Genomic DNA, 16697 nt, shown 5'->3' on the forward strand with positions numbered 1-16697 from the left:
AACAAAATCAGGCAGTCAAAGAAGAAACGGACCAGCAACGCTCAAGCAAAAAGGAGAAGATTGGAGGTAAACATTTTTACTTTTGCTTGCAATTGACAAGTCAAGAATCCTGAGGGATCCTGTACAATCATTATGGAAATGAGACAAAGGGATATTTCCTCGCTTAGAGTAGGCTATAAATAGTATAATGCCGCAGATGGCAGGCTAATGTGGCCTACCGGCGCACTGTCCAGTAATCGTTACCTATATCCACTAGGGAGGGCGGTTTAATTATTCTTCAAAAGGGCTCTTATTTAGTATTACGACGAATGTAGGAATTTATCATAACTACCAGGATAAATCGTTTGGGCACGAGTCTTGTTGAGGTCTGGGGTTACGGCGATCAGAGTTGGCTGAGTCGCTGTCCCATTCTGAGGCCGCACAGTCAAACCAGTGAGCCACATTCACCGATTGCTTTGCAACGGCCATAGGTTCATACATATATGGTTTCACCTCTCGATATTCAATTTGGAGAGTTCCTACTTCAAAATCACTATCGCTTTCAGACGTTTTACACAACCTCTCATGACCAAAGTCCGTACATGTGTGCTTGGTTCGCAGGTAAACACAGAACTGCTCCCAGTCTGTTTCGTTTAAATGACGTCACGACGACTGCCCCCTGGTGGTGAAAGTGCGCATAAGTGAGATGTAAACAAACCTTCGGAAATTGAGCAAAACAGTATATTTTAACCTTTTTTTCAATTTTAGGGTGCAAATTAGACACTAGGAAAATTGAATTCGCTTTTTGGGTCGTTCTTCTAGACAATAAAGTTGATATTCTACGTTTCACCTCCGACCATTGCCTATAACCTTTAAAATGAACTTATTATGAGGCCCTCTTGTGGCTTGGAGGACCTAACAAGAAACACCCATTCATTATCTGTAGCCACTTATCCTGTACAGAGTCACAGGCAAGCTGGAGCCTATCCCAGCTGACTACGGGCGAAAGGCAGGGTACACCCTGGACAAGTCGCCAGGTCATCGCAGGGCTGACACATAGACACAGACAACCATTCACACTCACATTCACACCTACGGTCAATTTAGAGTCACCAGTTAACCTAACCTGCATGTCTTTGGACTGTGGGGGAAACCGGAGCACCCGGAGGAAACCCACGCAGACATGGGGAGAACATGCAAACTCCACACAGAAAGGCCCTCATCGGCCACTGGGCTCAAACTCAGAACCTTCTTGCTGTGAGGCAACAGTGCTAAACACTACACCACTGTGCCGCTGCAAGAAACACCCTGGTTGTTAAAACTATCTGTCAGACAGTGACACAATATCAATGGAAAAATCCACATCAGACTCTTGCATACCTGTTAGATGCCACTGTTTTTGACTAAGGTTGTATATTTAACTCATGTACAACTCTCAGAGAAGGGCTTAAGTTCTTATGTCAGAGATCTGTACAAGACAAGTGAGCTATGCTTGCATAACTCAACTTAGTGTCAAAAAAGCATCTATAAGTGGGTGGTTTAAAAGTCCCTTTGTTCTCTGTATTTTCCATACAGCAGACCGATAATCCTGACAACTCAAAATGGATTCTGGAAAACTGCAGCAGCAATAAACAAATCTGAGAGGATATCACACTGAAGTATGTGTCGAGCTGAGTGATGGTCCTACCTATTGCTCCAGTTTTATCTGCCTTTATCTAGATTTATATGGCGGTGCCTATGGAGCCGGGCTCTATAAGTATGTTCTTGTATGAGGAAGGAGCAGGTGATAGATCTCTTCCCCAGGATTAGAACCTCTGAGGTAAATGCTGTAGGTTTCCAACAGTATAGCACTGATGTAAAGCAGATCCAGTCTCTGTGTTAATCCCTTTATTTACCCAACTCGCTTCTGTAACCATAAACACTGAACAGAAAGTACAGGGACACCAGTTTGAGCAATCCATCAACCAAAAAGCACTGGAAAGGCCAATTAATACTATCTGGCATGTACAAAGAGGAACACCCATATTCTATAAGACAAGATCAGATTTTTCTTTTTTTTTTAAGTAAGAAGAGGGTAACCTCATCTTCAGATTACACGTTAGCCAGGAAAATGTCCTAATCTCATCCTTTTAGATCTTCAGACCCATCCTTATTTTCCTAGAAGGACTTATGAAAAGATGTTTCCTTATGATAATTTAGGGAGTCATGGAAAAGCGGTCTGAGACTAAGACCTTTAGTTCATCAACCATTTTGGTTATGCTTCACTAAAACCGTCTGACACTGTGTCTGAGGAAAAGAGAAAAGAAACCCCGTGACCTGGATATTTTTATGTGCAACAAGGAAGATTACTGAGAGCTGCGCATCACATTGTAAAATTCAGAGAGGGATAACAGGCTGCTTAGTAGCTGTATTCCTAGCCATATTATGAAATATTAAGATATGAAATTCTATCATGGATCCGAGGGTTTTGTTCAAGTAGTTTAGATTTCTCATAAATATTGTTAGTTATATATTTGACTTGCAATATTTCTGAGAAATGATATTCCCTGCGGCCTGGAACAATGAGAATATGTTTTGATGGACTACAATTAGACAACATCATGATGGCAGAGGCTGTGTGTGGATTAAGTCCAGCCCAAGCCTGTCTGGCAATGGAGACAACAGGAAAAACCACCATAGCCAAACCACTGAGCTTTTTCCATTACAACACTGTGTTAGTATTGGTCAGCATTTTCTAGTCCTTGAGTAGTCATACACAAGACATTTTAGTATTTGCCCTGTCTCTGCTCATAACACATCTCTGAAGGGTTTGCTACTGACCTGATGCGTCTCATGCATTGAAATCATAATGAACAGTTTTGATCGGCTGTACACTCACCGGGCGGCATGGTGGTGTAGTGGTGAGCACTGTCGCCTCACAGCAAGAAGGTTCTGGGTTCTAGCAGTCAACGAGGGCCTTTCTGTGTGGAGTTTGCATGTTCTCCCCATGTCTGTGTGGGTTTCCTCTGGGTGCTCTGGTTTCCCCCACAGTTCAAAGACATGCAAGTTAGGCTAATTGGTGGCTCTAAATTGTCCATAGGTGTGAATGTGAGTGTGAATGGTTGAGAGGAGAAAACCTCTATAATAATCCAATAGACCACTTGCATGTGACGTCACAGCCGATCCAGATTGTAAACAGACGCCATCTTGTCGGTCAAACGCCATATTTCCGCCTTCTGCTTCTACTTCTACCTTTTCTTCTGGAAAACCCTACTATATACAATTCTACTACAACGTCAACTCCACTGAAAATCAATAAAACATAAGACGAGTGGAATCCTGTGTCCGAGTCCTTCCCTTTCAAGTGTGGGAAACCCATGATGCTCACATACACTTGACAGTAGGCTGCCACAGGACCCTGACAGGCGTGCAAAATGGATTGCTGCTATCAGGTATACCATATATACAGTAATAGTGATAGACTACTGATACTTGATCTAACTGATAATATAAAATATTCAACCATAATAGTGGATATGGCGGCGCATGATGGGGATGCTGCGGCTACAAGCTCTCCCTACCTGTGCACGTTTTTTTTGTTTTTTGTGTGTATTTTTGCGTGTTGTTCGTCTGTACCGGACTTCAATATCCACTACAACCATATGGACTTACTGGACATTGGTTTCCAGCAGAAAATGACGGTTTATAGTGATTTCCATTGCATGCACAACATTCCGGACGAGATAGCGAGACCAGCGGGGTCTCCATGGATTGTTATCGGGTCTGGCAGGTGAAGGAGGCGGCGTCGGGAGAGGAAGCAAAAGCGAGGCTGCAGAGCCGGCCTGTTGACTAAGCTCAGAAAACAGCCACTCAAACCTCCACTGCCAAGCCTCTACCTCTCCAACACCAGATCCATGGTAAACAAGACAGACGATTTGGAATTACAGCTGGAATTACCTTATTCTATTCTATTCTATTCTATTCTATTCTATTCTATTCTATAATCGGCTGGTCAGTGCTATACTAGATACTACTGATATATCTAGTATCAGTACTAGTACTCAATACTTAAGTGACTTACCCGTCCAATGAGGATTGTTATTTTCTTGTTTACAAGATGCCACATCTGATGGGGGCTGACAAATCCTGAATTTCTGTAAAGATAACTGTCCAGAGATTTATAAGCACGCAGTGCTTCACCACTGAACAGCGAGGGAAAGTTAATGAGGTAATTATACACATCTGGGTATTCCACCTCTGGCAGTTCAATATCCACTGACACGGTCGTGAAAACTACGTCCGGTAATCGATAAAGGTCACTAATCTGTAGGTCGTTTATTTTAGACATATATCTAGTTATCTGTTCATTAGAAAAATGAGCTGTGTAGTCCGTCGGTTATATTCAGCTGTGTTGTTGACCGACAAGATGGCGGCTGTTTACATTCCAGCCGGGATTCGGTCACGTGACTGCAAGAGGTCTATTGAAGGCAATGGGAAACCTCTACTGTAATGTTTGATGGCTGAAGCTGTCAGAGTGGCCACGTCATTGTAGTGATATGGATGGATACACTTCCCAGCCCCTTTAATAGGAACATGTTCTTGATTCTAAGCTTCTTGTTCTTGGCTGCAGGAGAGGAATCCAACGTGGTCTTCTGCTGTTGCATGCTGAGATGCTTTTCTGCTCACCACGGTTGTATGAGTTGCTACAATCTGGCCATTTTCCTCTGACCTCTCTTATCAACAAGGAGTTTCCACCCACAGAACTGTTGCTCACTCATTGTTTTTTTTTTTTTCACACCATTCTGTGTAAACTCGAGAGACTAGTGTGTGTGAAAACCCCAGAAGATCAGCAGTTTCTGAAATACTCAAACCAGTCCATCTGGCTCAAACCAACACCCATGCCACAGTGAAAGTCACACTTTGAGATCACAATTTTTCCCATTCTGATGTTTGACGTGAACATGAACTGAAGCTCTTGATTTGTATCTGCATGATTTGATGCATTGTGCTGCTGTCAAGGGACTGGCTGATTAGATACCTGCATAAAACAGCAGGTGGATGGGTGATCCTAATAAAGTGGCCGGTGAATGTATAGCTTTTATAGCTTTTCTGGTACAATTTCCTTCATGTGAAGTCTAATAAAATTTCATTTACTTCTCATCTCATTTCATTATCTGTAGCCGCTTTATCCTGTTCTACAGGGTCGCAGGCAAGCTGGAGCCTATCCCAGCTGACTACGGGTGAAAGGCGGGGTACACCCTGGACAAGTCGCCAGGTCATCACAGGGCTGACACATAGACACAGACAACCATTCACACTCACACCTACAGTCAATTTAGAGTCACCAGTTAACCTAACCTGCATGTCTTTGGACTGTGGGGGAAACTGGAGCACCCGGAGGAAACCCACGCGGACACGGGGAGAACATGCAAACTCCGCACAGAAAGGCCCTCACCGGCCACGGGGCTCGAACCCGGACCTTCTTGCTGTGAGGCGACAGCGCTAACCACTACACCACCGTGCCGCCCCATTTCACTTACTTATTATTATGAAAATTTTCAGATCAGGTTGGTCGAGTTGAGGCAGCTGAGTTCAAGCAAGAAAACACTTTTTATTTAGGTTGGTTTAACTATTTACATCATTAGTTAACTTTAACAAACCAAATTAAGTCATGAATAAGACACAGGAGCATGTGCTGTTATAGAAAAATAACATGAAGCAGAGTCACTGTCACGATTGTGAAGTTGATTATTTGCCAATATCAGCACTTCCCAAAGTATTTTATTCTTCTTATATCACTGCAATTTGCCAATGATTACAATTTTTTCATGAATGAAGATTACAATGTTCACAAGAAACTGTAAAGCACAAAATCCTTTGCCCTGAAGTCTGCCATGATGGGAAAACTCAATGACTGTTTGATTTTCTTTGTTATATAGCAACAAGTTTTCATTTTAAAAAGTCTCTTTATTGTTAGCCTGAGATTATGTGGATTCCTTGTGAACGAGCTGTTACTCTTTGAAATGATGATAATGTTTGAAAATTAGCCCGTTAAAAAACATGTGATTTGTCTTGCATTACAGACATTTAGCAGACGCTCTTATCCAGAGTGACATACAACTAGTACATACACATATACCCACTGCCTGGGGAGCAGTTGAGGATTAGGTGCCTTGCTCAAGGGCACTTCAGCCAGGGATTTTTCCTGCCGGTCCAGGGAATCAAACTAGCGACCCTTTGGGCCCCCAGGCTGCTTCTCTAACTTAATCAACACCTTCTCTGCAATCAGAAATAAGTGTAACGTAAGGTAATGCAATTATTATTAATTAATGAAATCAAATGTAGTTATCAGCTCTTTCATTAACTGATTAATCAATGATTTCTTTAATAAGAAATCAAATAAACCTGAATACCAGCAATAACTAATATGAATTTGTCTTAATGTTTTGATTGATTTCAATTGATATTTAATAATATGCTGTTATTTCATTTGGTGTTCATGTATATTTAAATAATATTGGCTGGCGTTGAGTGGTAGATATATTTCATTCAGCTAACTGAATGGAATATATCTGATATACCATAAAAAAAATCCAGCCATTATTATTATTATTATTATTATTATTATACATTCCTTTAAGGTGTTCAACACGTCTTTCTCTTTCAAAATTCTTTCAAACTCTTCCGTATTTAACAAAGCAAACCTGGCAGCCATGTTTGTTTACAATTTCTTTACAAATTGTCACAGTCGCTCGATAGCACGGAAATCTTACGCCTCCGATGTGTGATGTCATGTTGTCTTGACACCCATGCAATATCGTAAACCATATTCAATGCTCATTCTCCATTGGGTAGAGCAACGTAACACACGTAGGATAAGCGATATGTTAACAATATTGCATGCTATCAAACCAAATGAATGAAACTTGCTTGAAGGGAATAGAATATGTGTTTTTGTTCCATCAAAAGTGTCCTGTATGTATAATAATAATAATAATAATTAATAATAATAATAATAATAATAATAATAATAATATATACAATAGTGCACTAGTGAACTAGTAATTCCATGCATAATTAGTAAACATTGTAAATCAATGAGTAATACATGAACTTACTTCATTACTTATGATTTATTAATGAATAAAATTTCATGGTTTCATCATCGATGTGAGATTCTTGAGAAAAACCTGCTGTCAGCTCTGTTTACTTCACCACACTTGAGTAAAACCTGTAATATCAATAACATCCTAAAGGCAAGTCAGCACGGAAAAATCAACACTCTTCCTGGCCTTGGTTTTGAACTCGTGTCATGTTGAGTTGGTGTAATAGGACACAAGCACTGTGTTTTGACATGCATTTTCAGCACTCGTCTAACATTAGCCCTACTCCATCTTTTGATCTTGCAGCTGGATAACACACTGTGAGAGCCAGTGAGCACAAAAGCCTGAGAAACTCCTCAATTTGAGTTCATTCCATGTGCCTTGTTGTAATAGCTCTAATGAAAGTGTACAGTCTGACGTTGTTTGAGAATTTACTCATTGTACAGCATACAAAAAGAGCCACACAGCCTAAGCTGATGGATCAAACGCTGTAGTAATTTAGCATTACCGGTACATGTAATTTTCTCTCTTGTTTGGAATGGATGGGTTCAGTCTGAGATTAGCATCATTAGATCTGAGATTATAGTGAAGAATTTGATTAAAGCATCTCTGTGATTGGTGAGTGATTAAGGAAAAGTATCTGGACTTCTTATCTTGGACTAATCATTTATGGATTATTATACAATATGTACTATGCAAGGAATAAAACATGAGAGGGTGTACTGTAATAGGAAAATAATTAACAGAGGGGTGGTTTGATGACATGAAGCAGTGAGCCAGAGGGGTGGTTTGATGACATGAAGCAGTGAGCCATGAGCAATGTGAAGTTTTATTTTCTAACCTAGTAAGTCCAAAAGTGTTTTAATAATTTTTTACCACAGTAATTTGTCAGTGCTAACATCCATCCATCCATTATCTGTAGCTGCTTATCCTGTTCTACAGGGTCACAGGCAAACTGGAGCCTATCCCAGCTGACTATGGGCGAGAGGTGGGGTACACCCTAGACAAGTCGCCAGGTCATCACAGGGCTGACACATAGAGACAAACAACCATTCACACCTACGGTGTGACTCCGTAACGCCACACAGAAAGGCCCTCGCCAGCCGCTGGGCTCGAACCCAGGAACCCTCTTGCTGTGAGGCGACAGTGCTAACCACTACACCACCATGCAACCCGCTAACAAGACAAAAAAAAAAAAAAGCCACTTGTCATGTTACCAAGAAATCGTCAAACCCTTTGTCACAAAGACCTTCCTGTGTTGGAAAAGTGAAAGAAACTGCGTTATGTCTGACTTTTACAAAGCACTGACACTGAACCATCGTCCTCTCAAAAAAAATGAGACATTTTTAAAAACATGTACAGTATGTGACTCTCGGTCATGTTGGTCCCAGTGCAAGTTGTTGTTATGAAAAACTATAGCATTGTCATGTCAGCATCAGTTTCTGCTATAATACGGTTGCCTTGGACTTCAGTTCCCATCAAGCCCTTAAGATTTTAATCAGATCACATGACCCTGTCCCATGCTATTCCATTCCATACCATTTGGTCACATTCATCTGCTTTGTGTTTCCCCCTTGATTAGTGTTTCTATTAAAATCCCAATATTCCTTTATATTATATGGACACAAGTGTTTCACTGGGAAATACACCACTCGTATTTTTCATATGTGCTACATCCAGGACATGGAGAACCAAAACCATGACAAAAATCTCTATAGGTCACTCACAAGGAAATCTATGAATTGTTTTGATAAATTTGGGTACTTTTTGTTTGTGAATGTGTCTATATAATAAAAAGAACATCACACGTTGGCTTGAAGATATAAAGTTTATCTTTCTGTGTTGAAAAACTTGTATTTTTCATACAAAATAAATTGTGGATCTGAGTGACATATTGAAATAATATTGGCTGGCTTTGAGTGGTATATCAGATATATTCTATTCAGATAGCATGATACTGAACGAGTCGAAGACTATTATTATTATTATATCTACACACTCTCTTTTCTAGTTTGTTGATGTTCGTTGGTATGTTTTTCTCTTCTAAACAGAGGGGAACTGTCAGGGCCTTCTAGGCCTTCAGAGAAGCCCAAACAGATATGCATTTTAAATGTTATATTTAATTTCTTTCATTCTTTCATAATTTCATTATAATTATAATTATTCTCTTCTAATTTGGCCTCATTTTCTATCAAATTTGCTTCAGAAATGAAAGGGTTACTGTCCTGAAAACATTAAAATCGAGTTATCCAATGAGATTTTGTTTGTTTGTTGTCTCCAAGCTGAGAAGAGTTTAGAGCTGGCTCACTCATTGGTCAGGACTTCATTGCCGGGACAGAAGGCCATGGCAGTGTATGTTTATGTAGGAAGTGACAGATTAATTAACCAATCAGATTTTGATTTATAGTGGGAGGGACCAAAAATTGATCTCCCTAGGCCTTCTCAAAGGCCAATGCGAGCTTAATCGCAAGTCAGCGCAGCAGTGAAGTCACCTTCCAGGCGATGTAGCATTCATCAGTAGTGTTAGCGAATGCTAATAAAGCAGTCGTCAGTGCTATGGAGAGCAAGTAGCACAGGTTAACGACTGAGAAACTAAGATTTCTGTCTCCAGACTCTTCTTCCACCCATGCTCACCACAATATTTTTCACTCAGACTTAAGTATTCACTTCCCTGTGTAATTTACTTAGTTACTTTTAAAATCAACATTGACAACTACACACAATGGAGCAACCTGGCAGCCTGACACTAATCCCTTGCAAAATCCTTTGCCCTGTTGTTTATTTGGTGTGTCTGGCTTAGTTTTGGTTGAGCTGTAATAGTAATGGCTCACCACTGCTTATAAATATGCATAAAGAATATCTAATGAAGTTTTGGTAGCCTTTCAGGTGTTCAACGCGTCTTTTGTTTCAGTTTTCAATTTATTTATTTACTGCTTAATTATTGCATAGCTAATCCCAGCACTGGATTAGCCTAGTCTTTCTCTTTCCCAGCGAACAAAGAAATGGTTCTATGCATGCGCAGCAGAAAACTTTCTCATTGGATATTCACATCAACTCTGGCGTGTGACGTCATGTTGTCTTGACAACCATGCAATATCGTAAACCATATTCAACGCTCATTCTCCATTGGGTAGAGTGACATAATACACGTAGGATAAGCGATATGGTAATGATACTGCATGCTATCAAACCAAATGAATGAAACCCGCTAGAAGGGAATAAAATACATGTTTTTATTCCATCGAAAGAGTGTCCTGTATGTATAATAATTCCTGATATTTCACTCCGATGACGTCATTCCCAGGGTTTTCCTGCTGACTAGACACGCCTTGTCAAAATAGTGAACCGGGTCAAAATTAAAATTCTTTTGATTCACTTGCATATTTTTTGTGGATGTGTCCATATAATATAAAGAACATTACATAGTGACGCAAAGATATGAAGTTTATCTTCTCGTGTTGAAAATATTTTTATTTGTTCGCTTCGCTCACTCGTGAATATGTTCACCACTTGAAGATAAACTTTATATCTTTGCACAACCATGTAATATCCTCTATGCTTAGGTGCTAAGTTGCTCATTGTATGTTGTGTATTTTATGCCTAGTTCTCCGCTTGCTCAGGTTATGACTCTTGGTTTAACTTTGTATATTTTGTTTGTTATTTAATAAATTATAGTGCAGGTGCACTTGCATTCATCTGTTCCATTACATGACAAACAAATTGGAACAGTTGCATGAATGTAAACTTCATGCCTTGCAGTCAGAACTACTGGCAGAGCTATACTGTTATAGAAAAATAATCAACACCATCTGACCAGACACATTCAAGAACTTGAACAGCACTCTGGTATGAGAACATCTGATGTGGGTGCAGATGTTGGAATGCATCGTCCAATGATACTCTGACTTCTTAGTACTGATAAAAATATTATCCTTATTGTAAAGGGTCCAGAAATAATATGACAAAAAACAGCAACTCAGCAACAGGAAAAAAAAACCCAAAAACAGAAAAGTAATGCAGTGAGTTGGCTTATAAGGAGTTCCCATGACCTCAAACCATGTTTTTTTTTTTGATGAAACCTATTGACAGCACTTCTTCTTATTGTCATTTCCCACTTCTCAGAAAAAGTACAATTGCAGGATAATATTACATGTGGTATTGTTTTATCTCCAAACGACGACCACCATAAAATGAATTAGTTTTAGGATTTATTGGATCATAGTTCTTTAAAAATCCTCTTTATGCTCCAAATGCTTAGATGCCCTAGATAACTATAAAAAGAGTGACTGGTGCGGTAACTCAGAAGATTTCAAGTCATCATTATATACTATGTATATGTAATCCTCAGTCAAATTACAGTACTAGTTTTTACTGCATTGTTTTGCCTGGACAACTCTAAAAGAATATTACATCACATATGTTAGAACATATAGTGGTCTGATTTATAGTAAGACATAAATTTCCACCCCGTCTTCCCAGACATCATGACTCACAGCAAGCAAATGTCCGGATTAATCAGAATGCGCAGTGAAATATTCATCATGCCACAGGGCACAAGTTCAGACTCTAAAGTTTTAAATAACTTGTAACAGTTGTAGAACATTTTTGTTATTAATTGTATTATACTATCAGGAAAAAAAAATACTGCGTTATTTATACCACCCAGTTGCTGGGTTGAGGGGATGGGTTACTTTGCTGGGTTATTTCCTATTATGTTAATCCAACTTTTGTTCAAGTAGTTAACTTGAATTTGAGTTGTCCAAAGGAGTTGATTAATTTTCTGTAACAGCAGCTCTGACAATAATTCTGGCTGCAATACAAATTAATACTTGTTCTGAAATGTTATTGTTTCTAACTGCTAATGCATGGACATGTAAGGTGGACACTCTTTACTCCTTATAAAGAATAATAATACATGAATAAAAAAGTGATGTTATACAACAAAGAACAATATATAATTATTGTTATTCTATCCACATTCACTGGATATGAGCAATCATGCACTCTGATTGGCTACTCTACTACTAGGATATTAGCTCATATACTGTGAGTAGAGAAAAACAAAATGGTGGAGTGTGCTGCTAAACCAACCAAGGATGAAATAAAAACTACTCGAAAACCAAACCCCAAAAATTGTTATCAAGTATTTAAAAGAGACAGAAATGGCTCAAAAAATATTGTCATCATCTCCCCCCCCCACCCAGTACCTCCTGTTGCACATTCCAGCCCAGTTGGTGGCTGTAATGCACCTTTAAGTTGGTTTGCCAACCGTCAAAAAACAAACAAACAAACAAACAAACAAACAAACATTTAAAAAAAAACCTGAAGAAGAAGAAAACCCCTAAAAATACAAAAAAGCAACAAAATATGGACTTTAAATATTTGATGGTAAGAATGTATCTTTTTATTTTTCAAGAATTATTATTATCGCATTTTTCACAAATTGCTACTGTCATTTCGCTGGTTTATTTACATTCTAAGCGGAAATTATTTTGTCAGACATTTTCTATAAAGTTTTTATTTATCAAATTTGCAAAAAAATAAAAATGCTCTGTTTCTCAAAATCTAGTGAATGTAGATATAATAAAACAATTATTCAACTCAATCTCATCATACATGGCTCATCGCCAACTCGGTGCGATGCGCCTCGTCAGCTATCAGCTCATGTGCAACTCGATTTCGTGGAATAACTGTTAAATATGGTGAAGGAGATTTTTAATATTTATGATAGGAGTCTCACTTACTTGCTTGTGTCAGCACTTTGTACCAGTCATACATTTTCCACCACGGGAGAGAATTCAGGATATTGCATGTCCCAGTTGTTTTTGTTTAAAATTTTTTGAGAATTTGACATTGTCCATTGTAATCATTGTAGTCATTGTGACAATCTAATTTCCCTTTGGGGATGAATAAAGTCATCTATCTATCTATCTATCTATCTATCTATCTATCTATCTATCTATCTATCTATCTATCTATCTATCTATCTATCTATCTATCTATCTATCTATCTATCTATCTATCTAATCTTTGCAATAGAGTCTTAGAATAAATGTATGACAAATAAAAATTTGATGACTCAAATTTTTTTTTCATTTTCTAATTAAAATATATTCAATTCCCTCATTTGGATGATAAATAATCATGAAAAAGCTGAATGACTGAGAAAGAAGGGTAAAATAACCTGTGGCTGGGTCATAGCAAGCCAGTTTTGAGGTTAAAACAACCCAGCAGACATAACCAAACAATGTGTGGTCAGATTAACCCAGGGTGTGTTTTGTTATATATTGGCTAGCACTGGGTTATAGAAATGACTCAAATTAGGTTACATTAACTCCTTTTAGAGTGTACGAAAGCAAATATACATCCTTGACTTGCGCTCTCTTTAACATTTCCCAGAACTGAATTAATGTTCAGAGATTAAACAAAACCTCTACAGTGCCTTGCAAAAGTATGTTTTATCACATTACAAGCTGGAATTAAAATGGATTTTTGGGGGGTTAGCACCATTTGATTTACACAACATGCCTACCAATTTAAAGGTGCACATTGTTTTTTTTTTTTATTGTGACACAAACAATAATTAAGATGGAAAAAACAGAAATCTGGAGTGTGCATAAGTATTCACCCCCTTTCGTATGAAACCCCGAAATAAGAGCTGGTCCAACCAATTCACTTCATAAGTCACATAATTAGTTGATTAAGATCCACCTGTGTGCAATCAAAGTGTCACATGATCTGTCACATGATGTCTGTATAAATCAACCTGTTCTGGAAGGACCCTGACTCTGCAACACTACTAAGCAAGCAACATGAAAACCAAGGAGCCTCCAAACAGGTCAGAGACAAAGTTGTGGAGAAGTATAGATCAGGGTTAGGTTAAAAATGATATTCCAAACTTTGAATATCCCAGGGAGCACCATTAAATCCATTATAGCAAAATGGAAAGAATATGACACCACTACAAACCTGACAAGAGAAGGCCACCCACCAAAACTCACAGACCAGGCAAGGAGGGCATTAATCAGAGATGCAACAAAGACACCAAAGATAACACTGAAGGAGCTTCAAAGATCCACAGCGGAGATGGGAGTATCTGTCCAGAGGACCACTTTAAGCCGTACACTCCACAGAGTGAGGCTTTATGGAAGAGTGGCCAGAAAAAAAGTCATTGCTTAAGAAAACACATTTGGAGTTTGTCCAACAGCATGTGGCAGACTCCCCAAACAGATGGAAGAAGATTCTCTGGTCAAATGAGACTAAAATTGATCTTTTTGGCCATCATGGGAAATGCCATGTGTGGCACAAACACAACACCCTGAGAACACCATTCCTACAGTGAAGCATGGCAGTGGCAGCATTATGTTGTGGGGATGTTTTTCATCTGCAGGGACAGGAAAGCTGGTCAGAACAGAAGGGAAGATGGATGGCACGAAATACAGGGCAATTCTGGAGAAAAACCTGTTTGAGTCAGCCAGAGGTTTGAGACTGGGACGAAGGTTCACATTCCAGCAGGACAATGACCCTAAGCATACTGCTAAAACTACACTGGAGTGGTTTAAAGGGAAACATTTAAATGTCTTGGAATGGCCTAGTCAAAACCGAGACCTCAATCCAATTGATTTATGTCTGGATAAATCAACCTGTTCTGGAAGGACCCTGACTCTGCAACACTACTAAGCAAGCAACATGAAAACCAAGGAGCACTCCAAACAGGTCAGAGACAAAGTTGTGGAGAAGTATAGATCAGGGTTGGGTCATAAAAAATATCCTGAACTTTGAATATCCCAGGGAGTGCCATTAAATCCATTATAGCAAAATGGAAAGAATATGACACCACTACAAACCTGACAAGAGAAGACTGCCCACCAAAACTCACAGACCGTGCAAGGAGGGCATTCATCAGAGATGCAACAAAGACAGCAGCAATAACACTGAGGGAGCTGCAAAGATCCACAGTGGAGATGGGAATATCTGCCCATAGGACCACTTTAAGCCGTACACTCCACAGAGTGGGGCTTTATGGAAAAGTGGCCAGAAGAAATCCATTCCTTAAGAAAACAAGTTTGGATTTTGTCCAACAGCATGTGGCAGACTCCCCAAACACATGGAAGAAGATTCGCTGGTCAAATGAGACAAAAATTGAACTTTTTGGCCATCATGGGAAATGCCATGTGTGGCACAAACACAACACCCTGAGAACACAATTCCTACAGTGAAGCATGGTGGTGGCAGCATCATGCTGTGGGGATGTTTTTCATCTGCAGGGACAGGAAAGCTGGTCAGGACTAAAGGAAAGATGGATGGCACTAAATACAGGGCAATTCTGGAGGAAAACCTGTTTGAGTCAGCCAGAGGTTTGAGACTAGGACGAAGATTCACATTCCAGCAGGACAATGACCCTAAACATACTGCTGAAGCTACACTGGAGTGGTTTAAAGGGAAACATTTAAATGTCTTGGAATGGCCTAGTCAAAGCCCAGACCTCAATCCAATTGAGAATCTGTGGCATAAGTTGAAGATTGCTGTACACCAACGCAACCCATCTAACTTGAAGGAGTTGGAGCAATTTTTCCTTGAGGAATGGGCAAAAATCCCAGTGGCTAGATGTGCTAAGCTAATAGAGACATACCCCAAGAGATTTGCAGCTATAATTGTAGCAAAAAGTGGCTATATAAAGTATTTACTTTTGGGGGGGGATACTTATGCACACTCCAGATTTCTGTTTTTTCATCTTAATTATTGTTTGTGTCACAATAAAAAAACAAAAAACAATATGCACCTTTAAACTGGTAGGCATGTTGTGTAAATCAAATGATGCTAACCCCTCCAAAATCTATTTTAATTCCAGCTTGTAATGCGACAAAACAGGACAAACACCAAGGGGGATGAATACTTTTCCAAGGCACTGTATATGTTGGACTACTATGATGGTCCTGAATGGCAAGGCAAATATAAAAGGCACCCTGTAAAGAAGAAGAAAAAAAAGGAAAAAAGAGGAGTAATTTTAAATAAAAGATGGCAACAGAAATTTAAGAAAAGAAAAGAAAGTGAGAAGCCATATGTAGGGCAGTGGGAATGCAATTCTTGACATCCAGAGCTTCATTAATGCATTAATGTTCAGAGATAAAACATATAGTGGATACAGTATGCATTTTTTATTTGTATATGTATTATGTATTTTACCTGCCAATATTCTTTGGCCCTGAGAGTTAAAGAGAGAGAGAGAGAGAGAAGATGGAAAGGGTAAAGGGCTTAAGATCTCTGTCCTCAGCCAGGTACTGAGCAGTTTATAATCCATGTGCTGAACACATGTCTCCCTTCCACAAAACAATTGATTCATTCTCCCTCACTCAATTTGACAGGCTCTTATCTCTTTTGACAGGATTATTCATTTTCCAAAAGAAATCGTCTCGGAATGTATGAAGAAACTGGAAGATAGTCAATGTGACCTGGTGTGCCCCAGGGATATTGTGCAAACGTGGACAAGTTCAAATCTAATCAACAGAGCAGATATTATTCAGTTCACTGATCACTGATTTAATGAATGTGAAAAAAGATATCAAGAAAGAGATAAAGTGAAGAAACACCAACACCTGGAAAAAATAAAATGGGACTAAAAGCATTATCAAACTT

The sequence above is a fragment of the Neoarius graeffei genome, chromosome 6, assembly GCF_027579695.1.
Source record: "Neoarius graeffei isolate fNeoGra1 chromosome 6, fNeoGra1.pri, whole genome shotgun sequence".
Taxonomy (NCBI): domain Eukaryota; kingdom Metazoa; phylum Chordata; class Actinopteri; order Siluriformes; family Ariidae; genus Neoarius; species Neoarius graeffei.